The sequence below is a fragment of the Acinonyx jubatus genome, chromosome A3 (assembly GCF_027475565.1).
Source record: "Acinonyx jubatus isolate Ajub_Pintada_27869175 chromosome A3, VMU_Ajub_asm_v1.0, whole genome shotgun sequence".
In the NCBI taxonomy this organism is placed as follows: Eukaryota; Metazoa; Chordata; class Mammalia; order Carnivora; family Felidae; genus Acinonyx; species Acinonyx jubatus.
In genome coordinates this window covers 82,518,866-82,545,396 of record NC_069388.1, presented here as the reverse complement: position 1 = coordinate 82,545,396, position 26,531 = coordinate 82,518,866, and the positions used below count along the sequence as shown (strand labels likewise).

Genomic DNA, 26,531 nt, shown 5'->3' with positions numbered 1-26,531 from the left:
TTTGAACAAATAACTGAAGTGGAGTTAAACTTCTCCTCCATCTTTTCTGGATAGGTGAAAAGAGTGAGGATCCAGGAAAACTGGGTTCAGTTACCTATAAATGAAATGCTCATCAAGTTGTGGCGGAAGGGGAAAGGCTGATAGACTCTAATTAGACCTTCCCTGAATTCCTCAATCTCTCTTCTCAGCAAGTACTCCTGGCTGGTCAGAAACTCTAAGGAGATTATTTACCCTTGGATGCCAAAGGTATCATCCTTGAAGCAGTAGGATGAAAAGCAGAGGGAAATGATCATCAGGAAAAATGCAACATGGTAATTACTAGTAATTGGATGGCCCATGAGAGCTTAAACAGCACTTTCAAAGACCTTTTTTTCAGTTAATCTGCATAAAAATCTTGTGTGATAAACCCATCATCTTCATTTGGCAGAAGGGGAAACTACAGTTCAGAGAAATGAAGTGCCTTGCCTAAAATCACAATGATAAAAATCATAGATCCTGGCTTGATATCCAAGTTCTGAAACCAAAGAGATTGAGCCCTTTCTTGAGTTGTATTTTTAAAAATCACATAGTGAAAATGTCTTTGTCTCAATCAGATCCCTGATTTCCATCCTCAAGACAACTATTGTCTAGTTTCTTTTTTTTTAATATTTTAATGTTTATTTATTTTTGAGAGACAGAGATAGAGAGATCGAGCATGAATGGGAGAGGGGCAGAGAGAGAGGGAGACACATAATCCAAAGCAGGCTCCAGGCTCTGAGCTGTCAGCACAGAGCCAACACAGGGCTCAAACTCACAAACCATGAGATCATGACCTGAGCTGAAGTCAGACACTTAGCCAACTGAGCCACGCAGCAGCCCTTTGTCTAGTTTCTTTAGTATTCTTTAAAATTTTTAAGATGTATATATGAGCATACACACAAACACATACACAAGTAGGGCATGATACCATGTTCTTCTGATCAAAGCTTTCCTTTGAATAACCTGTGGCTGGGTATAAAGCTTTCCATCACATATAGATGTACATCATTGTATTAAATTTTGCAAATATAAGGTATGTTACCATTTCCCCTTTAGCGGTCATTTAAGTGGCTTCTAGGAATTTGACATTGTAACCAATGCTGAAATGAATGTAAAATTAGAAAATAACACTGTAGGAAGATCTAAAGAGGTAGGACTGTGTGTTGGGAAGAGATCCAGTGTCACATTAGGACACTTGGGTTCTGGTCTTAACAAGATCTGTGATAATGAAGTCTCTCAAAGTCTAAATGATCTCAGAGACCTCCTACCTCCTCCAAAAACGTCTATAGGGGAGATAATATTCTCCAGTCATTGGATGTACTGGTAGTGCTTTCAATGTAATTAACACAGTAATGGACACCATGGTTGCTCCTCATCCATGCCCCCTTTCTTGCATATCCACATCACCCCTTTACAACTTCTTTGTTCTAGGGGAAGCTGATATCAAGGTCTAAATGTGGCCTCACACCTAACTTCATCAATATAATCCCTTCCCCTGGTCACAGTTTTCAGGTCTGGGACAGGTACAGACCAAGTTGGATCACAAAGACACAAAAGCTCTGTGAAAGAGATTTCTCACTCTTTTGAGAGGCTTTCCTGGGGGGGAAACATGCAAACCCAAGAAGTGTTTGTGGCCATCTCCCAATCCCAAAGAAATGCCAGTCTTTGGATAAAGTTAACACCAGAAAGGAAGGATGGAGAAAAAGATGGTTCAATGGTCCTCAATGATATTTTTAAACCACTGAAACAATCCAGCCTGAAGGCCTGCCCAACTTTGCTTTCTATTTAGGTTGGCCAATAAGTCACCTTAAGGTTTAAGTCTTAAGTTTGAATCATATTTTTCTGTTGCATGCAATTTAAGGTATTTTTTAAAAACTATTCTTTTCTTAATGTTTACTTATATATTTTGAGAGAGAGAGAGAGAGCACGAGCAAGAGAGAGGCAGAGAGAGAGGGAGAGAGAAAAATCCCAAGCAGGCTCCAGGCTGTCCACGCAGAGCCCAACAAGGGGTTCGATCCCACAAACTGTGAGATCATGATCTGAGCAGAAACCAAGAGTCGGCCGCCCAACCAACTGAGCCACCCAGGCGTTCCTTAAGGCATCTTAAGAAACACAGAATTAGATATAAATAATAGACACTCAGGTAAATGCACAGTTTATTGGTGTTTCTTGAATACTGGCCAGGTACTGTGCTTTATAAGCATCACCCCCTGTAATCCTCATGGCAACCCATCGAAATGGATACTACCACATACATCTGGCAGATGAGAAAACAGCTTCAGAAATGTTAAGTAACTGTCCAGGTTATGCAGTTAATCCACAGGGGAGGTGCGATGGCATAGCTCCAAACTCTTGCTTAGAAGTACATAGCTCCTCTAGCTTCAATTCAAATAAACATGTTTATGGAGCCTACCATCACTTTAAACAACATTGTGGAGGGTGAGACTTGTCTCTAGTGCCTCGCACTACCAGAACCCTCTTCCCATAGAGGTACACAGGCCCTCAACTAAAACTCCCTCCCCACCCAAGGTAGAGGAACTGGGTCCAAATGGCAGCCATGTCTTTATCTCTGAGCTTCTTGTAGTCTCACGTTTATTGGATTCGCATCCCACTCTTCTGCTGCTGGATACCCATTCAAGCTAAATTATGAATGGGCAAACATGTTTTCATGATATGCTTTTCTCCAAGAGCGTAGCTGCGTTTTACCAGAAACCTTTGAAGTCTTCACTCGAGTGAAAAGCTAAGGGAGGACTCTAAAGGTACCGGGTACATTGGAAAATGAGTAGATGTAATTTCCAAATAGTTCTCTTTGGATGACTTTTACCACCAGCCAGATTATAATAACATAAAGCTCACATTTTATTGACTGAAAATTGATAAGTTCATTCAAAGTGTGGCAAAAATCAAGAAGAAAAAAAAAAGAAGAAAATAGCTGATCTAAAAAGATAAGAAATAACTAGTAACAGAATCACATTTCAGTCAACAAAAATGTCAAGAAGGAATGAATGTTTCTTTGGGTATGAATGTGCCAGATTATCTATAAATAACCAAACAAATGCATATACATATATATATCACATCTATACAATAGAAGCATCCTTTTTTTTTTCCTGTTCACCTGATTAATTTGTAGAGCTCATTGGTATCCATTCCTTTGTTTTCATCTTTTCACAGCTTAGATACTTTTAGATTAAGTTCTTCCATATAATATTGTTCTCATTGTTGTCTTTTGTTTATAGAAACCAAAGGAAGGAAGAAAAGAAGGAAAAAAGGAAGGAAGGAAAGAAGGTAGGAAGGGAGGGAGGAAGGAAGAGAGGGAGGAAGGGAGAGAGGAGGAAGAAATCGAAGGAAAGGAAATACCAAAAATAAATTGTTTAAACTGACTTTCGGAATACAAATGAAAACTGTAATTATGTTTATTAATTTTATTTTCTGCCATAATTTACACTGCAGTGTTTTATTATGTTGATTACTAGGAAGGAATAAAAGGACCTTACCAATAATTAATTAATTGTGCAATTAAAGTCACACACCTGAATCTTCCACAAATGTTTAAATAAATCATTTTTAAGAGAATTAGTATGTAGTTGTTGTCCCAGATGTTCCAAAGGCAAACAGATGTGTTAATTAGCATACTTTAGGGCTTGAACTATACTTAAGTCTCTTCCTTATAATTTTTCCTTTTATTTCCAACTCTAAATTCCTTGGGTAAAAAAAAGTCAAAACCTGGCCTGATAACAGCAATTAATGTCAAAAGAAAGTAAATACATGTTTTGTGAATCAACAATTTAAATTTAAACTACAAACAAGTTATGTATTATTTTCTTAAATTGGGACATTCTATCACAGTAAAAATCAAAATAAAAACAACACAAAACACACACTTAAAAATACTCAAAAACAACTTCGACCCGTTTTATTTCAAGTTACTCTCACAGTGCCTCTGCGGGGAAAGTGCCATTTGTTATGCCCATTTGCACCGAAGGAATCAGAGACTGAGAGATTGCTTACATCTTCACAGCAAGTGAGTTCCAGAAGCTGGTAATACCAGAACCTAAAAATTCCCAATCGCATGCATGCTTTTTTACTACACAGTCCTTTCTCCCAGGAAGCGAGTATTTCCATAAGTCCAAAAAGAGCTTAAGAAAGAGATGTCAAGGAAGACAGGAAAGAGCAATCTTACGAAGTGGAAAGAGTCTGCAAGAAATTATTTGATGAGCCTATGGAAACCCCGTGAACATGTGTTTGGCGTAACATGGAAAGGATGAAACACTGTGAAGCTTTGAAGCAAAGATTTATTTTCTGGTGAAACAAACTGAAACTGCCCCGCTTTAGCACAATGTATTTGGTGGCGCGATGGGGTGAAGGAAGGTCTGGCCGAGGGAGGCCTGCTCCGCAGGGCTCTGGAGAGCACTGATGCTCTGGAGAACCATGGAACACAAACGGTAGGAGGCTGTTGACGCGTATAGCCTCGCAGAAAGGGCCATTTCCTTCCAATATCATTTCATTAAGAAGAACAACTTTGTTATCAAGCATAAATTGCATAACAATGATGAGGCATGAGAGAACAATCTATATAAAAGTCCAGTGGCCTCAACTCCATCGGCTCACTTTTTAATGAAGCACACAGGCCCACACCTAGGGCACCTGTGGAAGGAAATGAAGCACACTCCAGAAGAAGAATAAATCAAGGTGGCAGCTAGACATTCTTATACCAGAATCACAACACCAAAGAGGAGGCTTCCCAGACCGAGAACTCAACCTCCGAGACTACCAGGACACTTCTTCCGGAAGCCGTGGATCCAAATTCTAAGTCCAAATTTCCTTACACACATTGAGAAAATATTCAAAGCAGTGACTCCCACTGCCTTGGGCTTCAAAAGAACAAAGAAACCAGTGGGAAAAAACACATTTGAAGGAAGAGTAATTTCAAGTACTGATAAATGTTCTCAGATATTTCCTACATCCATGTAAGTCGCCTCCCTGCAAAGAAAAAAAAAATCGCCCACTATTACAGATACAATTATCATTGTTAAAATAGGGAAATCAAGGGGTCACAGGGGAATTAAAGGGCCACGAAATCAGTCACAGGGGAATTAAAGGGCCAAGAAAGTATAAGAGAAGTGGACCCAAGTGTTCTGATCCTCCTGCACCAGACTACAGCTGCCAGCACACTGGTCGGCCAGTAAGAGGAATATGGCCCAGAGAGAGGTGGGCCCCACTTGCAGAAATGGAAATTCCAGGTATACTCCAGATAAGTGGTTGCACTCAACAGAACACAGAGACACGGCCCGCACGGCCCTGGCATTTTCATTTTCAGTGCGTCTGTCAATTTGTCTTTGGTGAGGTCTTCTCGAAGTCCTGAGCCTGATTTATGAATGATTTTAGTTAAACTACCCATTTGCTAATGTCTGTGATCTTCATTGCCTCATGGCCACTACCACCAGCAGGAATATCGTATAAAAGTGCCTCTCACCCCTCTCCCCTGGCAACCTCCAGTTTGGAGGGCACGTAGCAGCACTTTGGTTTAGAAGTTGCAATTTCCAAATGCTGTCATTTTTTGGCAAAGTATCACGAGGCCAACGGTGAGTCCCTGTTTAGAACATCACAATATTGTTTTGTTTTGTTTTGTTTTGTTTGTATGAGCAGAAACCAGAAATACAATTAGCAGTGGGAATGGCAGGTAACCTTTTCCAGGAGAGATTATGAGTGCATATCAGGCTCCCTTCAGAGAGGATTCATCTTAGAACAATTACATAAACACCAATAGAGCAAGACTTGGAATTCTTTGAGAACATAAGGATAAAGAAAAACAGATAGCTGTACAGATTTTGCTGCTATGTATAGCCATAATGTTGCTGCTACAGAGTAAGGGAAGTATTTACAGTAAAGACAAGGAGGGGAAGATCTAAGGCGTTTGGCAGGCATTGACAACAATTACTTGAAAAAAACCAAAAAAGCCTGGAATATTTAGAGTATCACAAAGGGTTTTGTCAGACTCAAAGGGAGAGAAAACTCCATAGTTGGAGATGTAGTTGAGGCTCTTCGAACCGATTGCCTCAGGGAGAGCGGAGCAGCCTTGGTGGGGAGCTGTGAGGCTGCCCTTCCACGCCACCCTCTGACTGCTTTCATCAGGCCTTTGAGGACTCCTTGGCAACGTGATTTGCTCGGCCAGCAATATACACGTAGCTCAGAGATCATGTCAAGCGTGGAGTCGAGGTAGAGAGAGGCAGCTAAGCTGGGAAAACTGAGTGCAGACTCACCCAAACCTAAGTGGCTTGCACTGAACACAGGGAGAGCAGGAGATGACCGACCGCTTCCCCTCCTGAACTGGGTGTCCCCCTGAGCCAGAGCCACCTTCCCGAATGCATGACCTATGTGGTCTTACAGGCACCAAGCTCAGATGGGCCCTGGTTTGGCTTAACGCTCTACTGTCACCACCTTGAAATCCTTAATAAGTTTTGAACACAGGGCCTCACCTTTTCATTTTGCACTGAGCCCCACAAATCAGGCAGCCGGTCCTGCTCTCCTACAGAACAGCATACAGTGTCTGGACCCTGTCGCCATGTCCAAAGCTGATGATTTCTGGCTCCTGACTTACCAGCAGGCTCACAGAAATATGGAGAAAGTCGAGGTAGATACTTTTATTAACTAAGAAATGCAGTGAGATAGAATATTTTTTCTTCTTGGTAATAGCCTGACAAGGATTTATTCTCTATTCTTTACTGGAATTCTATCTTTTTCTAAAAGCCATTGTGGCTGTGGTTTGACCTGGTGCAATTTAAGAGACCGGATTGTAATCACTAGGCCAACAACAGGGAAAATGCCCCATCAACTCAACCCAATTCAATATGCATTAACCTTCCTGGGAGGGAAATCTTGGTTAGGCCCTGGGGTGATTTTTTTAGAAGGGCCGTAACTGGTTCACTGAGTTGGAGAAACACAGCACTGAACTGGCTGGCTACTAGGCCAGGGTGAATGCTTCATGATGAAGGAAGCATTTGAGAAGTTGGTCTGCAGGTAGGAAGACTAGATCATTCCTGAATTGCTTTAGTTCAGACCGTATTTAATTAAGATCCTCGCCTCAGTAACCTTCCTCCAATGTCCTCAAGAAAAGAGCACACTGCTTCCGTAGCACAGAAGGTCCATATAAAAAGTATTACATTCCAATAAATAAGTAATATAATTAAGAGTAATCTTTTCCATATCCCAAATTCAGCACGAAAATTAAACAAGCCCGCACATATTCCAGAGACAATAACCAAAGGGGAGGGAGTTTGAGGAAACAGATGAAAACAATATAAAGACATGCAAAACTGCTATTAGCTTGGGATAGATAAAAGAATTTCTAAATTATAGCTTTTGGTAATGTTTAAGTTGAGAGTCTAGTAATCTGGGTGCAAATTGTACTTGGGGCATTTGTTCTTTGTAAAAGAAAGTAGATTAAGAAAAAAGAAATAGAGCTGCTAAGCCCACCACCAGAAAACAAACCTTCAGAGGAGGGCTCCAGCCCTTTGAAACAATACATAAAACCTATCACCACAGGGCTTCAAAGTTAGGATGCGGAGCCAAGGCCAGCCTATCGATTTCTACAGCTGGAAGTGAACCTAGAAATCACTCACCTCAGAAACCTCTTTTCTGGTAGGAGAGGTCCTAGGGGGACAGATATCTTCTGCTGAAGTCCTCAATGCATACAGGAAGTGAAGGGCAGAGGGGAGGCCAGTGCACTGAGCACCATCATGACCCCTTCCCCAACATGGGCTCTCATCTGGCCGACTTACCCAAGATGGTGCAGACAGGATGGGATTTGCCCAAGATGCCCAGCTCAGTGGTTGTGGGTATGGGACTCCCACTCAGGCCTCTAGCCCCAGCCCAGTCCTTCCTGATGGGGAAGGGGCAGGAGTATATCAGTGTCCCCAGTCCCAGCCAAGCAGGAGCAGGCCACCCATCTCACCCTCAGCCTGGCACCCTGAGGCCACACTGTGCCAAGGCCTAGCCTGAGCCATCCTTGCTCTATGAAGCCATAGGGATCCAGAACGATGATATTCCAGGCATATAAGTCCATAAATTGATGAAAACTCTTCTTACAAATTGCTTCTGCCCATGCTCCCTGAGTCACTGCAGTCAGGGCCTCAAAGATCTCTGAACTGGGCCTTCCAGATGATCACTTCTATTCCCCGAGCAACAAACACACTGTCTCTCTCTATTTCATTATTTTTTATGTGACCAGAGCCTTCTTTACTAAGAAACTCTTCCATGAAAATGTGATTTTCATCTTATTTTGAAAACCCCAAATGTTCACGTATCTGAGTTTGTGAGAGCTTAAGTGCTAAGCACTCGTGGTTCTCAAACTTGAGGGTCCATCAGAATCCCCTGGAGGCTTGTTACACAGATTGCTGGGCCCCATTCCCAGAGATTCTGATTCAGTCAGTCTGGGGTGGAGCCTGAGAATTGGCATTTCTTTTTTTTTAATGTTTAGTTATTGACTTTTGAGGGAGAGAGAGAGAGAGAGAGAGAGAGAGCAGGGGAGGGACAGAGAGAGAGGTATACAGGAGACAAAGAATCCCAAGCAGGCTCCGCACTGTCAGCCCAGAGCCAGGCACAAGGCTCAAACCCACGAACCATGGGATCAAGACTCTGACTCTGACTCTGAAATCAAGAGTCAGAGCCACCCAGGTGCCCCGAGAATTTGCATCTCTTTCAAGTTCCAAGTGTGCTGATGCTGCAGGCCCAGGGACAGCACTTGGCCTCTGCAATAAACTATGTCTAGGAAATCTTGGCTCCGTTAAGCATGCCTTCACAATGCAACAGGGCTTAACACCCCTTCCGAAGAGATGATGTCTCACCTTGGTGCTCTGCTTGAGTTGTCTTCCACATGAAATATTAAGAACAAGGCTTGTTAATACCCTCAGCCTCTGCCTTCCTGTGATACCGTGTGCCCAGGCTCATGTTCTCTGCTCTGCAAATGATCCAAATAGGGAACTGGTATCGGCTCCAAAAAGACTCATCTCTTCCTCGTAGAGTTCAAAGTTAAGCAGCTGGGCATGACATGGTGACTATATCGACGCTGGCAAGACCAAGAATGTTGACAGAATAATTCAAGGAGAAAATTTAATGGCACTTGAGGGGTAACGGATGGTTTTGTCTTGAAATTTCCAGATCAGCTATTTATACGATCTCAAATCTCAGGTTCAAGCCCGTGTCCCTTTGACAGACAGGAGGCAGTAAAATTCTTCACCGGAAGAGAAAACAAAAAGCAAAATCCTCTTCAGAAATGATAAAGCTGGTGTTCATTAACATTTAAAGAGGCAGTATTTTTTTTATATTCCAAAAACTCTTTTATTCTTTTGGGTGAATTTAACAGACAGATTTCTCTTCCAATTGTGCTGCCTATGAAAATAAGATAATTGATTTCAGAGAAATGTTATTTACAAATTAGGTAATTTTCTCATTTGTATTTTAATTTCTTGCTTAGTTCTGGTCAAAAATCCTATGAGCTATGCGTTTTAATTTATAATTAAATAACCAAGTAATAATAGAATATTACTAATACGCTGGTTTTAAAAAATGACTACTGTAAAAAAACTCATAGGGACAAGTCATTGTAAAGAAAACAGAGAAATACAGGTTAAAGTTGAAATTTCGTTCTTAATTTGCCATTATTACACTCTCAACTCAATTCCAGAATTGCCTAGTTGTGTGCTAGGCCCTATGGGAAAACCAATAAATTAATAGACATGAAAGAACCTCACAAATGTTAAAATATGAAAAAATTGCATTATTATTTAATAGAAGCATACAATAATGTTGCTGCTCTCAAAATAGTTTTAGTACTCCCAACAGCAAGCCACCTGAGTCAGCCTTCTTATGACATGAGCATCTTTTCCACAGCACCACTGACAAGCATCATTAGGGGCTATTTAAACCATCTCACATGCTCAAAACATCTCCAGATAGTCCATACTGATGGGACACACTGAATAAGGCCAATACCTCATCCAATGGAAACCCATAGAAACGTGAACACAGCTTTCATGGCCTCCACCCTAACACCTCAGATGCACTTTCAACAATTCCAGTTGTATTAGCAGAAACCTTTTTTATGTATGTGTATATACCTAAGTACACACACACACACACACACACACACACTCACGCTTAAAGGGAGAGATTGAGAGAAAGATTAATTTCAAGGAATTGGTTCACACAGTTGTGGAGGCTGGCAAGTCTGAAATCTATAAGACCGACTGGCAGGCTGGAAATTCAGGTAAGAGTTGATGATGTTGCAGTATTGAGGAAAATTTGTTCTTCGGGAAACTGTCTTTGCTCTTAAGGCCTTCAACTGATTGGATAAGCCTCACCCACATTAGGGAGGATATTCCGTTTTACTCAGAGCCTATTGATTTAAATGTTAATTACATCTAAAATATACCTTCACAGCAATGTCTGGACTAGTGTTTAATCAAACAGCTGGGCACCATAGCCTGGCCAGGTTGACACATAAAATGAACCATCATACCGGTCCTCCCCTGCTTTGGTCACATTGATACGTCAATTAGCATTCTGGCCTGTGAAGGGGCAAAGACTTGGCTCTTTGGCTTTACATTTCTCTGAAGAGATGTAATGTCACACTGACTGGTTGGCTTGAGTGATGAATCCAGGAGGCTTCACTGAACATTTGAGGCTAAGTCCACACAAGACCTTCTACTTTAGAATCGCCTGTCTGCCGAGTCCGACTTCTTCCTGCCTGTGGTGAGCTCCGGGGGCAGGCCCCTTCCAGGCTGAGGGCTGTGGTTCTGGAAGCTGCACTTGGCACTTGGTTTGGTTGGGTTAAACAGACAGGATTCCCATGACCCTGGGATCGTGACCTGAGCCGAAATCAAGAGTCAGACGCTCAGCTGACTGGGCCACCCAGGCGCCCCTGACATCTGGATATCTATCTGACTTCTTTGCATATTCCTTGGTTGATTCAGAAATTGGAACAGATGAAGATGTGACTAATTATCACCTCTAAATCCTCAACGGCTTCGCCTCTCAGAATGTATTCTAGCTTGTAAATCTAGCTGATTTAAGCACCTTAAAATCAGCACTCAGTACAGAATAACTGAGGTGCTCCTCCTTTGATTCACAGCCTTTGGAACAGCCCAGTCAGTGCTGTCTGTTCAAAGCAGTGTGGCCTGTGGCACATTGATCAATCCTCCTTAGCCTCAGTCTTCTTGTTCACAAAATAAGGCTATTTTTACCTGCTTCATAGAGATATTGTGAAGGTTGAATTAAATGAGGCTATGAATTTAGAGCATCCAATGAAAAAGCCCAAGAGATAGCAGGTGCTCAATAAATAGTGGCTCATTTTGAGTCACTTTCAGATAAGTTCTCCTCCCACAACTTGCATTAGTTTGATGAACTTCTTAGTACAAAAAGCAGAATTTTATACCTGATTGGTTTCAGAGCTGAATCATTTGGGTGTGACCTGTTGAAGAAATCCCACTCAGGTTCGGTAGCCTCTGCTTCTCAGCTCACACCCTTCCTCCTTCTTATAAATCATCACATTTATTGTCTGATTTAGGCCTGCTCTAAGTTCTTTAGAGACAGTTTTCTACCAGCCATATATCAACCTAATTATAATCTCTAGGTTTATGGTATCCCTAATTATCATACAGGAGATCTTGTCAAATGTAGGCTTTCTTCATTTACTTGTTTGGTAAACACATATTGACCCTGTTACCCATGTACTAGGCTCTGGATTGAGTGCAGAAACTGCCAAAATGAAAGGTCCAGTCCCTGTCTTCAAAAGCTTCCAGACTAGTGGGCAAGACAAACCACAAAAGGCCAACACAACGCAGCACAGCTAAGGCTGCCATGGGAAGCAATGAGGGTCAGATGGGCACAGAAGAGGGCCATCACAAGGGCCTTGGAGGTTCATAACAGGCTTCTTAGAGGACAAGATGCCTCAGCTGAATGTATAAAAAGCAGAGAAAGCAAAGAAGCACCTTAACTTCAGAGGAAATGGTCCATTGAAGAGCAAGGCATGGGGAAGAAAGAGGATGGCAAACAAGAGGAACGTCAATCTTGTTAGGGTCAGAGGCCAGGGTACCCATGGGGGCAGTAGACCCAGGGACCCACCACAAACGGTCATGGGTACCCCGCAAATACTGTTGTTATTATCCCATACACAAGGAAGAGCAATTGAAAGATTTTATGCAGAGAAGTAACATGATCCAAATGGCATTTAAAAAGATACCTAGGACCTTGGTGGGAGGAGAGAAATGTTCTTCTTTTTTTTTTTTTTTTTTTTAATTTTTTTTTCAACGTTTTTTTTTATTTATTTTTGGGACAGAGAGAGACAGAACATGAACGGGGGAGGGGCAGAGAGAGAGGGAGACACAGAATCGGAAACAGGCTCCAGGCTCCGAGCCATCAGCCCAGAGCCTGATGCGGGGCTCGAACTCACGGACCGCGAGACCGTGACCTGGCTGAAGTCGGACGCCCAACCGACTGCGCCACCCAGGCGCCCCGAAATGTTCTTCTTTAATAGGCTTTGCAGTCCTATATATGAAGGCACAAACTCCAGAAGACAGTCCACAGCACATTTCTTTGTTGCTGGATGTTAAAGATTTTGCAACTGATAGGAGAGGTTACAATGCCCTCCCAGTAAAGTAAGCGAACTGAGTCATGCACCTAAGAATTGGGTGGGACATCACACTGCCACCTAGACCGGGTCCCTGCTTCAATGCAGGCATCGTTGTACAGCTGGCATAAGGTAGCCATGACAGCTGAGGCTTGAGAACAGAAGTGACTGGTCCACGTAATACAATCTGCAATCGTGGGTATAACGCCAGGGTGTCAGCTCCTGATGTACCTGCCATTCTCTGTCCACAGTGGGCTGTCACCACGGAGGTGGCCACAAGTGAAGAGGCAGTGAAATGGACAACTGGTTTCTCACGTCAGATCTCCCAGGAAAGAAAAACTATATTTGGTTTCTTCATGCACAGACATGTCGACGATGATCCTCACACAGAAAATTTTTGTTTTATTCTCCATTTTGAAATAATAGCCTAATGAGGTACTCAGTCACCTGCACTCTGTAACAACAAATTTGAAGAGGTTTACTTTAAGAAGAGAAGCATTTTAAGAAATCACTTACATTTTCTTACAGATTTCTTAAGCATATTGGGTCTTCTCAAGCACCATGCCTCATTCTACAATGTCAGGAAATACAAAGACGAATTCCCAAAGGAATGAGCCTTGAGCCATTCTGGCCCTAGCAGCATATTGTAGCATTCTACCTTATAAGTCGTAAGTCGAAAAAGATGGGATCTGGTCAACAGGGGAACAAGGGAAGCATTCTTGTAAAGGGGGGAAGGAGGAAACTAAGATAAGAATGAGTGAGACTAGAACACTTCAGTGGCTCAGTCGGTTGAGTGTCCAACTCTTGATTTCGGCTCGCGTCATGATCTTGCAGTTTCACAGGTTCAAGGCCCTCATCAGGCTCTGCATACTGACCATATGAAGCCTGCTTGGGATTCTCCCTGTCTCTGCCCTTCCCTCACTCGCACTCTCCCTGACTCTCTCAAAATAAATACATAAACTTAAAAACAAAACAAAACAAAACAAAAAAGAATGAGTGAAGGATCAAAGCTGGAGAGCTGGACCAAGGCATTCTCTCACCAAATATAAAGATGACAACAGGCAAGTGGTTTGTTTCACTTTCTAATAATAATTGCAGCTCATAATTATGTACCACTTACCATGTGCAGTTATTGTTCTTAGAACTTAACGCGCATTAACTCGGGATTCTCGCGGCAACACGTTGAGATGGATACTATTATTGTCCCACCTTATAGGTGAGGAAACTGAGGCACAAAGAGATTGAGCAAGTCAGCCACCATCATACACCTGGAGATTGAACATAGGGAGTTTGGCTTTTAACCTGACATTAGGAGGAATTGCATTTAGCTGTGTTTTGTTCTTGTCAACTTCCTAACAGCCGATTTGAACAGGATTGTTAAAATCATTTGTTCTGAGTTAGAAAGAAATGCCTTGTCCTTAATCTATACCTTGGGGAATTTATAATTTCTTGGTTGTACTTCCTTGTGGCCCATATTGTTTTGAAAAGTGTAATTGTAAGATATAAATAGTTATGAATACTGGTTTAAAGATTAAACAATTGCTTACTTGGGCAAATTCAAATCAATTTAAGGCTGAAGTATCTTCCTTATGAAAATTTTACTTATTTTACATGTACGAATTTGTTTTTATTCTTGCTGAACTCCAGGACTTAGAAATAGACATATTTATTTAGTTTGGCCTACATCTAGTATGTGTCGCTCGGTCTATTCTTCAGAGTTTATTGTATCTCTTAATCTTCTACACATGCAACCAAGGACCTCAGTGATGAGGGCATTGGAAAAATCTAAACAAACAATAAATTCTGGCTACAAGATTCCCTATAAATGGAGTGCTTAGTAAAATAATGCTTGGGAACGTGATATTGGATTGATTAGATCTTTATGAAGTCACCAAATTATAAATTTCCAGCACTTGCCGTAACTGGTAATATTTTTTTCTTATCGCCTGAAATATTTGTGATCAGTATTTTGTACATGATAAAACAAAATAATTCCTTCTTTTGGGAAGCAAATGCGATCCAGTACTATGGTTCAAAGAAACCTAGAAGCCATGATGTCTTTCTGCCGAATCCTGGAGCTTCAATTATTACTCACAGATCTTCTCTTTTCCTTGTATTGTCCAAACAACTTAGCCATTCGACAAGTGTTTGTTAAATACTGTGCTCTAAGGACTGAGAAAAAGATGGTTAGTCCTCATGAGAAGATGCAGTAACAATAAAGCATAAAAGATAGAAGCCCAGAATGCAATGGAAATGCATAAAGAGAGTGTAAATACCAGGAAAACACATCAAACTATTGGAGCAGTTCTGCCTAAGTGGTGGGACTTCAGTTAACTCTTTGCAGTTAAATCTTGCATTTCAAGGTCTTTTCCAAGTTTTATTTAATGGCCAAAAATATTTTTATAAAGGGAATTCTAAAAAGAAAATATATTTTTAGTGTATTCCTACGCTAAGTTTTAAGATATTTTAAATAGATAAAAATATTTTGAATATCAAGATAAATTTTCAGATTTATTCTGTCACAAGGCATCATTTTTCAGGCTATGGCCATAGACCCCATTCGACCTAATAAAGACACCATTGGATAAACACCCTTCTGAATTTAAAAAGATCTCAGGCAGCTCTCACCTCCATGTTGCCCCCCACCCCCCGCCCCCGACCATGAGATCTCATCTAACTCCTTCCAGCTCTCTTCATGGGCAGAAACCAAAGAATATAAGCTGGAGTCACATGAAATTTTAGAGATTCCATAAATTTATCCTCTGACTCCTTCCCCAGAACCTCTGATGTCAACAAAACGACAGATTACATTCATTTGTCTGAGAAAAATCAAAAGCATCAGCAATTATAACAAAATAGAAAATCATGATTATGTCTAAAGACCAAGATGATTTAGATGGAAACCAACCTGAAGCAACAACCAGAACCTTTGCAGATGTTCTGTTATTGGTGTCTGTTTGGTAGAGTATGTTTTTCCAATGTGAAGGAAAAAATTATAGTTCTCGTTTCTTTGCAGTGCTAAAAGTTAATCAAGAATAATTTTTCCATGTGTTAAATATGTTTCCTAGTAATAAAATAATAACACATGCTTGTTAGAACTTAAAGTCCAGAAAAAGTTTAATAAAGAAAACAAAATCCCACATAATCCAGCTGAGAAATGCCCACTTTTACTGTTAAGTCCGTGTATAGTTGGTTTTATCCTCATTGTAGTGTATCCTGAGCTTTTCATTTAACAGTGTTTTGGAAGCATGTCATTACTTTTTTTTTTAATGTTTACCTTTTTTTAACGTTTATTATTGAGAGACAGAGAGACACAGAGTGTGAGCAGGGGAGAGGTAGAGAGAGGGAGAGACACAGAATCTGAAGTAGGCTCCAGGCTCTGAGCTGTCAGCACAGAGCCCGACACGGGGCTCGGACTTGCAAACTGTGAGATCATGACCTGAGCCGAAGTCGGTCGCCTAACCAACTGAGCCACCCAGGCGCCCCTATGTTTGTTTATTTATTTATTTATTTATTTATTTATTTACTTTGAGAGAGAGAGACAGAGACAGAGAGAGAAGGAGAAAGAGAATCCCAAGCAGATTCCACAGTCAGAGCAAAGCCAGAGGTAGGGCTTGAACTCACGAACTGTGAGATCATGACCAGAGCCAAAATCAAGAATCAGATGCTTAACTGACTGAGCCACCCAGGTGCCCCATGTCATTATTTAAAAAAAATTTTTTTTCATGACTATAATACTCTATCGAGTGAATATATCACTTAGCAATGTTTCTTATTTCTGTATATTTAGATGACTTCTATTTTTTTACTATTATGTTATAATGAATGTTTTACATTAAGAATATCTTATATAAACATCTAAAGGACTCAATAGTCATAAATCAAGATCAAGGAAAAAGTTTGAAGACACTGATACATGTTTTTACAGGTTATGAATGACAAATCATCTTTGGTTTCCCACCTTTATGGTGTTTTTCACACGACCAACTAATTTAATAACACCTACATTTGTAACTACTTCAATCTATTTGTTTTGATATCCTGCTTTATTTCATAAATTCTTTAAGGGAGCTTAAAGTTTTTGCTTCTTTACTAGACTATGTATTAGTTCTATTTGCTGCATAACAAATTATCCCCAAACTTAGCTTAGACTAACATGTATAGTCTCCCACAATTTGTGTGGGCCAGGTGTCCAGGTACAGACTACTGGGCAATTCTGGTTGGAGGTGTCTCACGAGGTTCTTGCCAGGCTATCAACCGGCAGTTAGTGTCTCAAATTCACTTCTAAGCTCACTAAAATTGTAGTTGGCAGACCACAGTTCCTTGCTGGCTGTTGGGTGGAGGCCTTGGTTTCTCACCTTGTGGGCCTCTCCAAAGAGGTCCTCATGACATGACAACTGCTTCCCCCAGAATGAGAGATCCAAAAGAGACATAAAGATAGAAGATACCCCAAACAGAAGCTACAGTCTTGTGTAACTTAACCATATCATCACTTTTACTCTCTTCTCTTGGTCACACAGGCTAACCTCAGTACAGTGTGGGAGAGGACCACACAAAGGTGTGAATACCAGGGAAGGGGGTCATTTGGGTTTTATGGTGAAACCAAAAAATCTTGGAGACTGACTACCACATAGAGCAATTTTTGTGAGGACCCAAAATGTGTATGCAATAATCTTTTGTCAAAACTGTCTTCATGTGCCTCTACTTACAAAAGAGTTTAGGGGTGCCCGAGTGGCTCAGTCAGTTAAGCGACCGACTTTGGCTCAGGCCATGATCTCACAGTTTGTGGGTTTGAGCCCCGCGTCGGGCTCTGTGCTGACAGCCCAGAGCCTGGAGCCTGCTTCGGATTCTGTGTCCCTCTCTCTCTGCCCCTCCCCCTGCTTGCAGTCTCTCTCTCTCTCTCTCTCTCTCTCTCTCTCTCTCTGTGTGTGTGTCTCAAAAATAAATAAACATTAAAAAATTTAAAAAAGAAAAGAGTTTACCATTATGTGGTAAATTTGGATATCCGAATATCCTACAACTGAGCAACTCTAGTCCTGGTTTTGACTTACTAGAGCCTTTCAGTCTTTCATGTGTCCACCAGGGCTCATGTAGAAGAATGTTCTGGGCAGCAGTGCTTGCAATAGCAATCAATCAATAACAGTCCAGATTCCCGTAATAGAAAAAATAAAATAAAATAAATGGTGGGGTATTGATATAATAAAATGCTATACAGCAGTGACACTGAATGGACAAGAGCTGCCCACCTCACTACAGTTAGTTGCATCTGTTGAATGCAAAAAGCAAGACACAGAATATATTATACTACAATCCATTAATATAAAATTCCTGAAAGATAAAAACAAGTAACGTATGGTGAAGAGGTCCACTTATAAGAACTGAAATGATGAAGTGAAGCAAGTATATAATGATGCAAAGGTCAGGAGAGCAGTAACCTCCTGAGGGGAGGGACGGGAATGTGCTTAGGAAGGCTTACAGGGAACTCTAAGATACTGGCAGTGTTCTAGTTTTTAGTCTGGGGTGCTGAGAATATAGGTGTTCACCCTATTGTTTTTAATCCGCAGAAATGTTTTTACACTCTTCCATAGGCATGATATATTTTACAATAAAGTAAGTTTTTGAATCACATTGTGTAGTAAAAATATTTCAAGAGTACTTCCAACAAGAAAGTAGTAGTTAATGCCTACTAAGCACTTACTATGTAATAAGCACTGTGATAAGCCTGTTGTGTGATTTTGTTTTCACTTTAATGCTCACAACAGGTGGAAGGTAAACTTTATTCCTTTTTCCCCTCACTTGCCAAATGAGAAAACTTGGAAGTTATGGAAATGAAGACACTTGCCCAAGGTTACACAACCAGCATGTCGTGGAGCTGGGATTCAAACCCAGGCAGGACAGTTCTAGAGCCAGCCACCCTAAGCGCTACATTAAAACTAGGCTTTATGGGGCACTGGCGTGGCTCAGTCGGTTAAGCATCCAACTCTTGATTTCGGCTCAGGTTTGTGAGCTCAAGCCCTGGGTCGGGCTCTGGGCTGACAGCATAGAGCCTGCTTGGGATTCTCTCTCTTGCTCTCTCTGTGCCTGTCCCCTGATCTCTCTCTCTCAAAATAAACATTACAAAACAGTTTTAAAAACTGAGCTTTGCTCCTAGATTTAACTCCATGTATAAAATGATGAAATGCACTGCTAACTTGCTTACGTGTTGGAATGACCTCTGAATGGATAGCTCATCCTTGCACCGGTGAATGGGCCCACCCTCACAACCCCTCAAGGCTCTCCCATCTCTCTCCACTGTTCCCTGATGATGAAATACCCCTCGCCTTCCTACCAGGGTTCCAGATGGCTCTCTTGTAAACACCAACCAAGTCATAGGGCACATTTACTGAGCATCTACTCGAAGTCACCTACTATAACTCGTCTAAGTTCATAGATACATTAACTCATTGGAGCCTCGCAACCACTGCCTGTGGTAGATGTTCCTATGATACCCGTTTTACAGATGAGAAAACAGGCTCCGAGACAATGAGCCAATAGTTACAATAGCTTTTAAGTGGCAGCACCAGGATTCAAACCCAGGCATTCTGGCTCCAGAGCCTATGATCCTACTCACTAATACACTGCCTCCCATGAAATACTATGCTTCGGGCAAAGGCAAATAAGGGGGAAAAAACTGGCTCCTTTTCTAAAGAAACATTGTATCAAATAGAGAGACCTCAGTGATGTTCTAAAGAATTTCCATTATCAGATTTTCTTAAGGTGTCAGAAAATTGTAACATGTACTAGTGTATTAGGAAAAAAAACATGACGGTTTCATCTCAGAGGTGGTAAGAACAATATAACTGCGCTTGAGTTTTTAATTTAATTTTGTTACAAGTTCACTGTCTTTAACACATCTAAAGCTAACAAGAGTTAATTCAACTAGTTAGCATCCACAGGCATGTCATTCTCATGTACTTTAAGTCACTTTTTTTAGGAGTGGAGAATGATATTTTATATATTAGTCTAAATCTAACCTATATGTAAAGCTCTCGAACAAAAGATATCAGGTTGAAAAAGACAGTATCTCTGCCCACAGGGGTCCACACTAGCGGGAGACAAATAATTACAGTGCATATAATGACCATTCAACATCTGAGGTTCTCAAACAGGGGAATGTACTCTAGAAGTGACCAACTCCATTTACGCTGCCCTAAAAAACAGGTGACTTGAACTGAACCATGCAAGATAAGTGTACTCACCAGGTGGGAAAGGAAGGGAAGGGCATTCCCAGTAGAGAGCACAGCACGTCAAAAGTCTGGAGGCATATGAGAGTATCACCTGTATAATTTTTTGCTGTCAGAGTGCAAATTGCTTAGGGGGACATGATGGAAAAGACCAATCGGCAGGGCATTTGCCTAAGTGGTTGGACTTGAGGGTAACAGGGAGTCTTAAAGAGTTTTAACCAGAAAAGAATCATGCTTATTACTTATTAATGATAACTCTGGTGAAGAAAGGAGGCTGGACTACAGGAGGGAGAGCCCGGCTATAGTTCAGTCAAGCAAAACCAGGAGTCTGAACTAGGCTACCTTATAAAATAAGTGATATTTCCAGCCCCATTTTACAGATGAGAACATCAGGGCACAGAGGAGTAAAGTCACTTCTCCAGGGCTGCAAACAGCTGGCAAACAGGAGCCAGGATTCACACCCAGAGGGTGGGAATATAACACCCCTGCACCCATCTCTGCTCTGCCAGGCTTGGGTGGCCATCGAGGTAGATGAGGTGGGAGAGAGTGGAGGCAGGCAGAAAGCCCTCAGCCCAGAATGCTGTGTGGAGTGACAGTGCTCCCAGTTAAACAGCAGGTGTATCACAGAGGAGAAGTAGGTCAGGTGAGGGACCAATGAGTCTAGCATCAGTCGTGTGGCCCAGAAGGACTGGGAGAGGTAAGCCGAGATGCCGGGACTGTGGAAGACACCAGGCCCAGGCATCAGGAAGGGCGTGGGCTGGAGAAAACCAACCCAGACACAGAGTACCACTAAAGAGACACCATTCCACGCAAGATCCTCACCATGAAGACAGAGAACCTGAGCCCCCAAGAAGCAACTCAGAAGAAACAGCTCTGGGGCCAGTCTCGCGCTCAAATTCTGGCCTTAAATGCATGTTCTGGGACAAGTTTCTTCACTTTTCAAACCGGAGATTTTCAGTTATAAATAAAGACTGCCAATATTTAATTTGCCACCTTGTTGTAGGATTAAAAGTAATATGTATCTAAAGCACCTAGTACAATTGCTTTCCAAAGGTAAGTTCCCAAGTAATGGTAATGTGATGGTTGTCATCATTATTATTTAAAGGGTTTGTTAAAGAGGAGGCTATAGAAAATGCTCTGGGCTGCCAGCCCAATTACTCTCTTGATAATTTTTCCCATAAAATTCTCCTACCTATATGGAATTTTCACTAATTTTTCCACCCAAGAAGCTCTTTTGAGGAACATGAGTTGGCCTTTTTTTGAAAAACCAGTTCTCTATTAGCCAAAAGAAAAACCTGGAAAAATCAGCTAAGGATGACATATATGTTTATGTGATAAAATATAAAAATATTGATTGAAAACAAATCAAGAGCCACATTTTCCTAGTGTCTTAAATGACAGGCGAATTCGTGGTGCAGTTCATTGCATATAATGGAGAATTGGGACAGGAGTGATGGAAAGTACATTGTCAGCCATGGTCACCTTGCTCAGGATTTTTTTTTTAGTTTATTTGTTTTTTGAGAGAGAGAGAGAGGAGAGAGAGAGAACCGGTGGGGAGGAGCAGGGGACGGGGGACAGAGCAGCAAGCCACACGCGGGGCTCGAACTCACGAACAAGGGAGATCATGAACTGAGCCAAAATCAGACCGACAGGGCCACCCAGGCACCCTTTGCCCAGGATTTTCTACTGTGACAATATCCATGTTCACAAGGGCCACATCTCCCACGGAGGACGGTCTTTCAGGAGTCACAGACAATTTTGAGATTTAAAAATCCAGCAGAAAAGATTTGGACTTGGGAATAAAGTAGAAGCCTTGAAGACTGAAGGATTCATAACCATTTATTTATCACTTTGTCATTTCCAACCTCGTCAGACATGTTTTTCTTTGGGATTCAATGTGGTGACTAACAACATGGTTATTTAAGTCAAAGACCTTGGGTTTGAAAAATTACAGTAGAAAAGAATTTCTGGTAAAATGACTCCAATTCACATCTCTCTCTCTCTCTCTCAGACACACACACACACCCCACAAAGTTCAAAACACAAACAAATACACTGAAGAGGAAAAAAAGGACATACAAAATAAATGAAATTTATTGTTTAATTTGTTTGTGTCTAAGATAATATGTTTGGTAAGGATATGAAGATAAGCAATGTAGAAAAAGTGAAAAAAGAAAAAAGAGAAAAGAAGTGCCAACCTCTTCTATTAGAAATAAGGAGAGATATTTTGAGACAAAAATCTTTCTTCCTTCCCCACTAAAGATGTTTGGCCTTTTTAGTTCTCTTTTCTGAACACGGCTGTGGAGCATCAGATTCCACTGGTTCTCGCGCCTTCCATGCCCCCGCCCTCACCCACGCTTATCTGAATATATAAGCCTGCCCTTTGCTCAGATTTATGGGTCGGGCCAGGGCTGTGTGTATTTACAGTGTTCTGACCTGAGGACCCTGGGCTGAAAGAGAAGAGGAGGAAACTGGGCCCATTCCATAAACAGAGACAGATAGGAGGGGGAGGTAAAAGGCTTTGCTAGCACTTAACATTTTTAACTATTTGGCCAAGCTTAAGAATTAGCGATTAGATTAGCAAGAAAACCCAGAGATATGGGTGCAGACGTTGGGGGGAGTCAATTGTGTACTTTTGCTTTAGTCTGGCTACTTGGAGGTTCTAGGCTGGGTGGGGGGAGGGGGTGGATAGGAGTGGGGTTGGATTTAATGTGGAAGGTCCGAAAGAAAATGGATACGTCAGATACAGAGGGAGCTATAAAATGCTTTGGGAAGACAGAGAGTCTACAAAAATGAGGATATAAACAACATTTAATAAGTTGGAAAATGTCTCCAACCACAAGTTGCACTCCTTGTGCGAAGCAGGGCTGCTTGCATTTTTTACACTGTAATTGGTTAGAGAAGAAAAATCTCCCACTCCGTGCTTAAATGAGAACACATTGCCATAGATTACCAAAACCCAATCAATTTTGAGTTGAAATATTTTTCTCAGCGCCTGGTGGCCACTTGAAAGCAATTCCATTTTCAGACAGGGCCGCCTGGTAAATGGGCCATCCCTGTGCAAAGCCGCTGGCACACACACCAGTTCAAATAGGAAGTACAGAGCGGTCGAATCCTGAGCGGCCTTTGGCGCCCAAAAACTGCCCCTCCTTCCCCAGGGCCACATCTTTGTGCCCGGGGAAAATGTGAAGGCACAACTTGTGTTTGGGCTATTCCCAAATAATTTACTTGCTGAAAAACTTGAGTTCATGTGGAAAAACTGACCCACAAGCCAACTAAATTAGAAATACTATGGCACCCTAAGTAAAGTATCATATTCGTGGGAGGCCCTCAAGAGCAAAGCGACTGGGACAACAGAGTAAGTGACTCCTCTACAAATCAGTTTACACTGGGATGGAGCAAAGGGCTATCACAGACATGAATTAAGCTGCTGTGATTGGAGAATTTGTGAAATGTCCTCAAACTGTGTCTTTCTGCTCATCATCACTTTTGATGTCTTTTCAATCATTCTTCCGTGATGTTACCTATTAACGCATCTGCAGGAATGATGATACTGTTTGATTGGAATTTTTTGCTTTAACTAAGTTATGCTCTGGGTAATGAAGAGGGTTATTCTTACAGCCCACTCTACATAGGTTTCTGTGAATCGGACTGAATTATCACTAATAACTGCATGAGAAAATGCATGTACTTAGCACTGTGTGTGGCACTTCATGAATGTTAACGTGTTTGTTATCTCATATAATTCTAATGTTCTCTATGATTATTAAAATCACCAGTCAGATATCCAAAGTAAATTCTAAAACTGAACTTTGAAAAAACTCACACAAAAGGCACTTCGATGCATTTTCCTTTCCATTGATGTTTGGCATTTAATGTTGAAAAATTACACATAATAGTCAAAGCACTGGAGCTAAAGAAGGTATTTGATTATTACTTGGGTAACTATTGATTATTACCTGGGTGCAAGCCGACTATGTAACAGTGAAAACTTGGGCAAAAAAAAAAAAAAAAAGATGAATGGGAAGGACTACCCTAACCAGATTGCATTTCTAAAGTAAAATGAAATACATAATAGTCTAGGAAACTAATATTTTATTGCTATTGTGTCTGAACTTTTCTTTAAAATAATGAAACTTCTGCTTTGTAAATAACTCATGCTCAAAACAGATGCAATCACATGAGGCATATTTAGGAGGAATTTTGGGACAATTACATCACAGCTAAAATCCTTTCCTTGTCATTTCTGTTGAGATCCATTTGCTGGTGAAATAATTTTTTCTCTAATATGGTGTGGATCATAGCAACAGTGGGTTCAGATGTAACCATTTAGGAGCAGAGGCCTAGCTCAGTATGCCAGAAAAAAAAAAAAAAAAACACGCACCACAAAGAACATTGAGATGAATGGCTCTATTTTATGAGCCATAAAAGTTTTATTCATCTTGACACTGAAACAGGTTTAGGCAGTGAGTTGACACGCCTTAAATAAATAAGTGGAATTAATTCCCCAGCCCTTGAAACAATAGCAGCATGCACGTAGAACGGAGAAATGCCCCATTGTTTCCTGTGGCTGCCTGATATTGATATTATTTGTGTTTTTCTGTGCTGCTGCCTCAGGGGCCTGGTTGATCCACTTCAGATTCATCCCCTGTTTTATTAGAGGTTGAAAAAGGTTCAAGACCTGTTTGTACCACAGCTCCCACCGACAGCTAAGGAACCAGTTTGGCGTCTGGTTTGTCTGTTGTTTTACTGCTGACCTTCAAATCAACTTTAACCCCTGACCTCTGGAGGCATCTATCATGACAAGAGGCTGTTTAACACAAATGGTGCCCATTTATAGGGGAAGAGACTCAGAAGATTTCCTTTTTATGAAGAATTTAGTTTTTCACCCCTCTTTTCTCAGTCACCACAGGTGAAATCCCTCTTAGCAGCTGGCTTATGAAATAATGTGAAGGGAGGCCTTAATGAGCAGAAAGCACCCTCAGCTGGAGATAAATATATGCAAATGAGATGCACAAACAAAGGAGCCTGGACAGAGAAATATCTGCAATTCCAGCAAAATGCTGCCTGCAGCTCGAAGATGAACAGCTTTGATAAAATGGTAACAAAAAGCACCTTTTTATCCTCCAGCGTGTTTTACATTGCAATAGACCATTGTCATTGCAACCCAGTGGAGCATGCAGAGGTTTTCTGCACTGTTTCAGAAAACTGTTTAAACATTTGTTTTAAGGCATTCATGAAATATAATCAATGGACTGCTTCTCTGTTGTTGTGATTTTTTTTTTTTTTTCTGAGTGTGTTTTAGATGTTGCTGTAGTTATTTTACCTGTTGGTCTTTTCGGGGTTTAACGTTGCTGTCTCGCTATGCTATTTCACTTTTCGGTGACTGTTCCCTCCACTGGCTAGAATGACTTTTTTTTTTTTATTTCAATGGAAGGAGATTTCAAGTTAATAACTAGTAAGAATCGGCTTTGAGGAAGGGTTTGAACCATCACGGAGCAGCACCCAAACAACTCGTTTTAATGATGGCAATCAAGTGTGTAGAGCTAATTCAGAGACAGGCATGGAACATGCTGATTTTAATAAGCTTTCAAAAGGCAATCTCTAACTTTTAAAAGTCTCTTTTTAATTTAATCGTCCTTGGTTCATACGATGCCAAAACAAACAAAACCATTAAAATATGTTTTCAATATGTATCCGCAGTGTTATTTGATAGTGTTTTAAATTAGCATTGTGTTGGTAAAATATTGATTTGATGAGCTTTAAAAATGGAAGAGCTAAAATCATCAACCTATTTGGGGGGAAAAGGAACATTTTTCCTCTAAAAAGGAATTAAGCCCCAGCCCCAGGATCTTGCCAGAGACAGGCTGGACCATGACACGGAAATTGCTGCGTTCGAGCATACGTATTACGTTTAGGTTAATAATCAAAGCGGTGAAGGTGAGAGAAGAAACACTATCTATACACTTCACATGTGTCAAAACACTATTGCCCTAAAAGCTCGGCAAGATTTGGTTCTTTCATTTATAATACAATCCTAGCATTCTGCGGTAGAGATGTACGAGGGTCTTTACATTTCCTTTGCCTAAATTATTTCATCTCGGTTGCTTGCACTGGAGTAGAGACATTTCTTCTAAGTACTGTATAGCTTTCACATTTTATGTGCATTTCATCAGGCAAATGTCAAATTTGCTAATAACAAGAAAATCTCCTCATTTTTAATCATGCCACTCCTGTTGCATGGGGGTGGGGGGGTGGAGAAGGGGGTGGAGGAGGGAACATAAATGCATTGAGCAGTCTGACCAAAAGAAGAAGGAGAAAAATGCTTATTTGGGTTTTAAAATGACACATGCTCGGTTCTATCAATGTCTGCATCAGTGCATCATTAAATTCAGGATTTCAGGAGTTAATAGAAACTTGGTTATATTAGGGATGCTTTTCCAAGCCCAGGTTTGAAGCAGCATAATTATGTTCAACTGCTGTTGTTTGGAAAGGGCGAACAGCATCTTAGGCACAGAACAATGAAATTACAGCTGAGATTTAGGTTAGCAAAAGCCGTCTTCTCCAGGCTTTTATGATTCATTATTTCCCATTAAATACAGTATTAGAAGCATACACTGGATAGCTCATGGTTGCTGCTCTCGGAGCACATTATCTATATT

General features: G+C 41.1%; 1 long non-coding RNA gene across 3 annotated transcripts in view; it reads left to right on the top strand.

Annotated features, from left to right (window-relative positions):
* LOC113603221 (uncharacterized) overlaps positions 1-26,531 on the top strand; it is a 51,648-nt gene that overhangs the window by 23,797 nt on the left and 1,320 nt on the right. Inside the window, exons 4-6 of one of the 3 annotated variants that reach the window (XR_008289364.1) lie at positions 3,258-3,306; positions 13,175-13,314; positions 24,773-24,970. This is a non-coding gene — a long non-coding RNA (uncharacterized LOC113603221). The remainder of the gene's footprint in view (positions 1-3,257; positions 3,307-13,174; positions 13,315-24,772; positions 24,971-26,531) is intronic. The other 2 variants (XR_003424766.2, XR_008289365.1) reach the window with 2 other exon arrangements.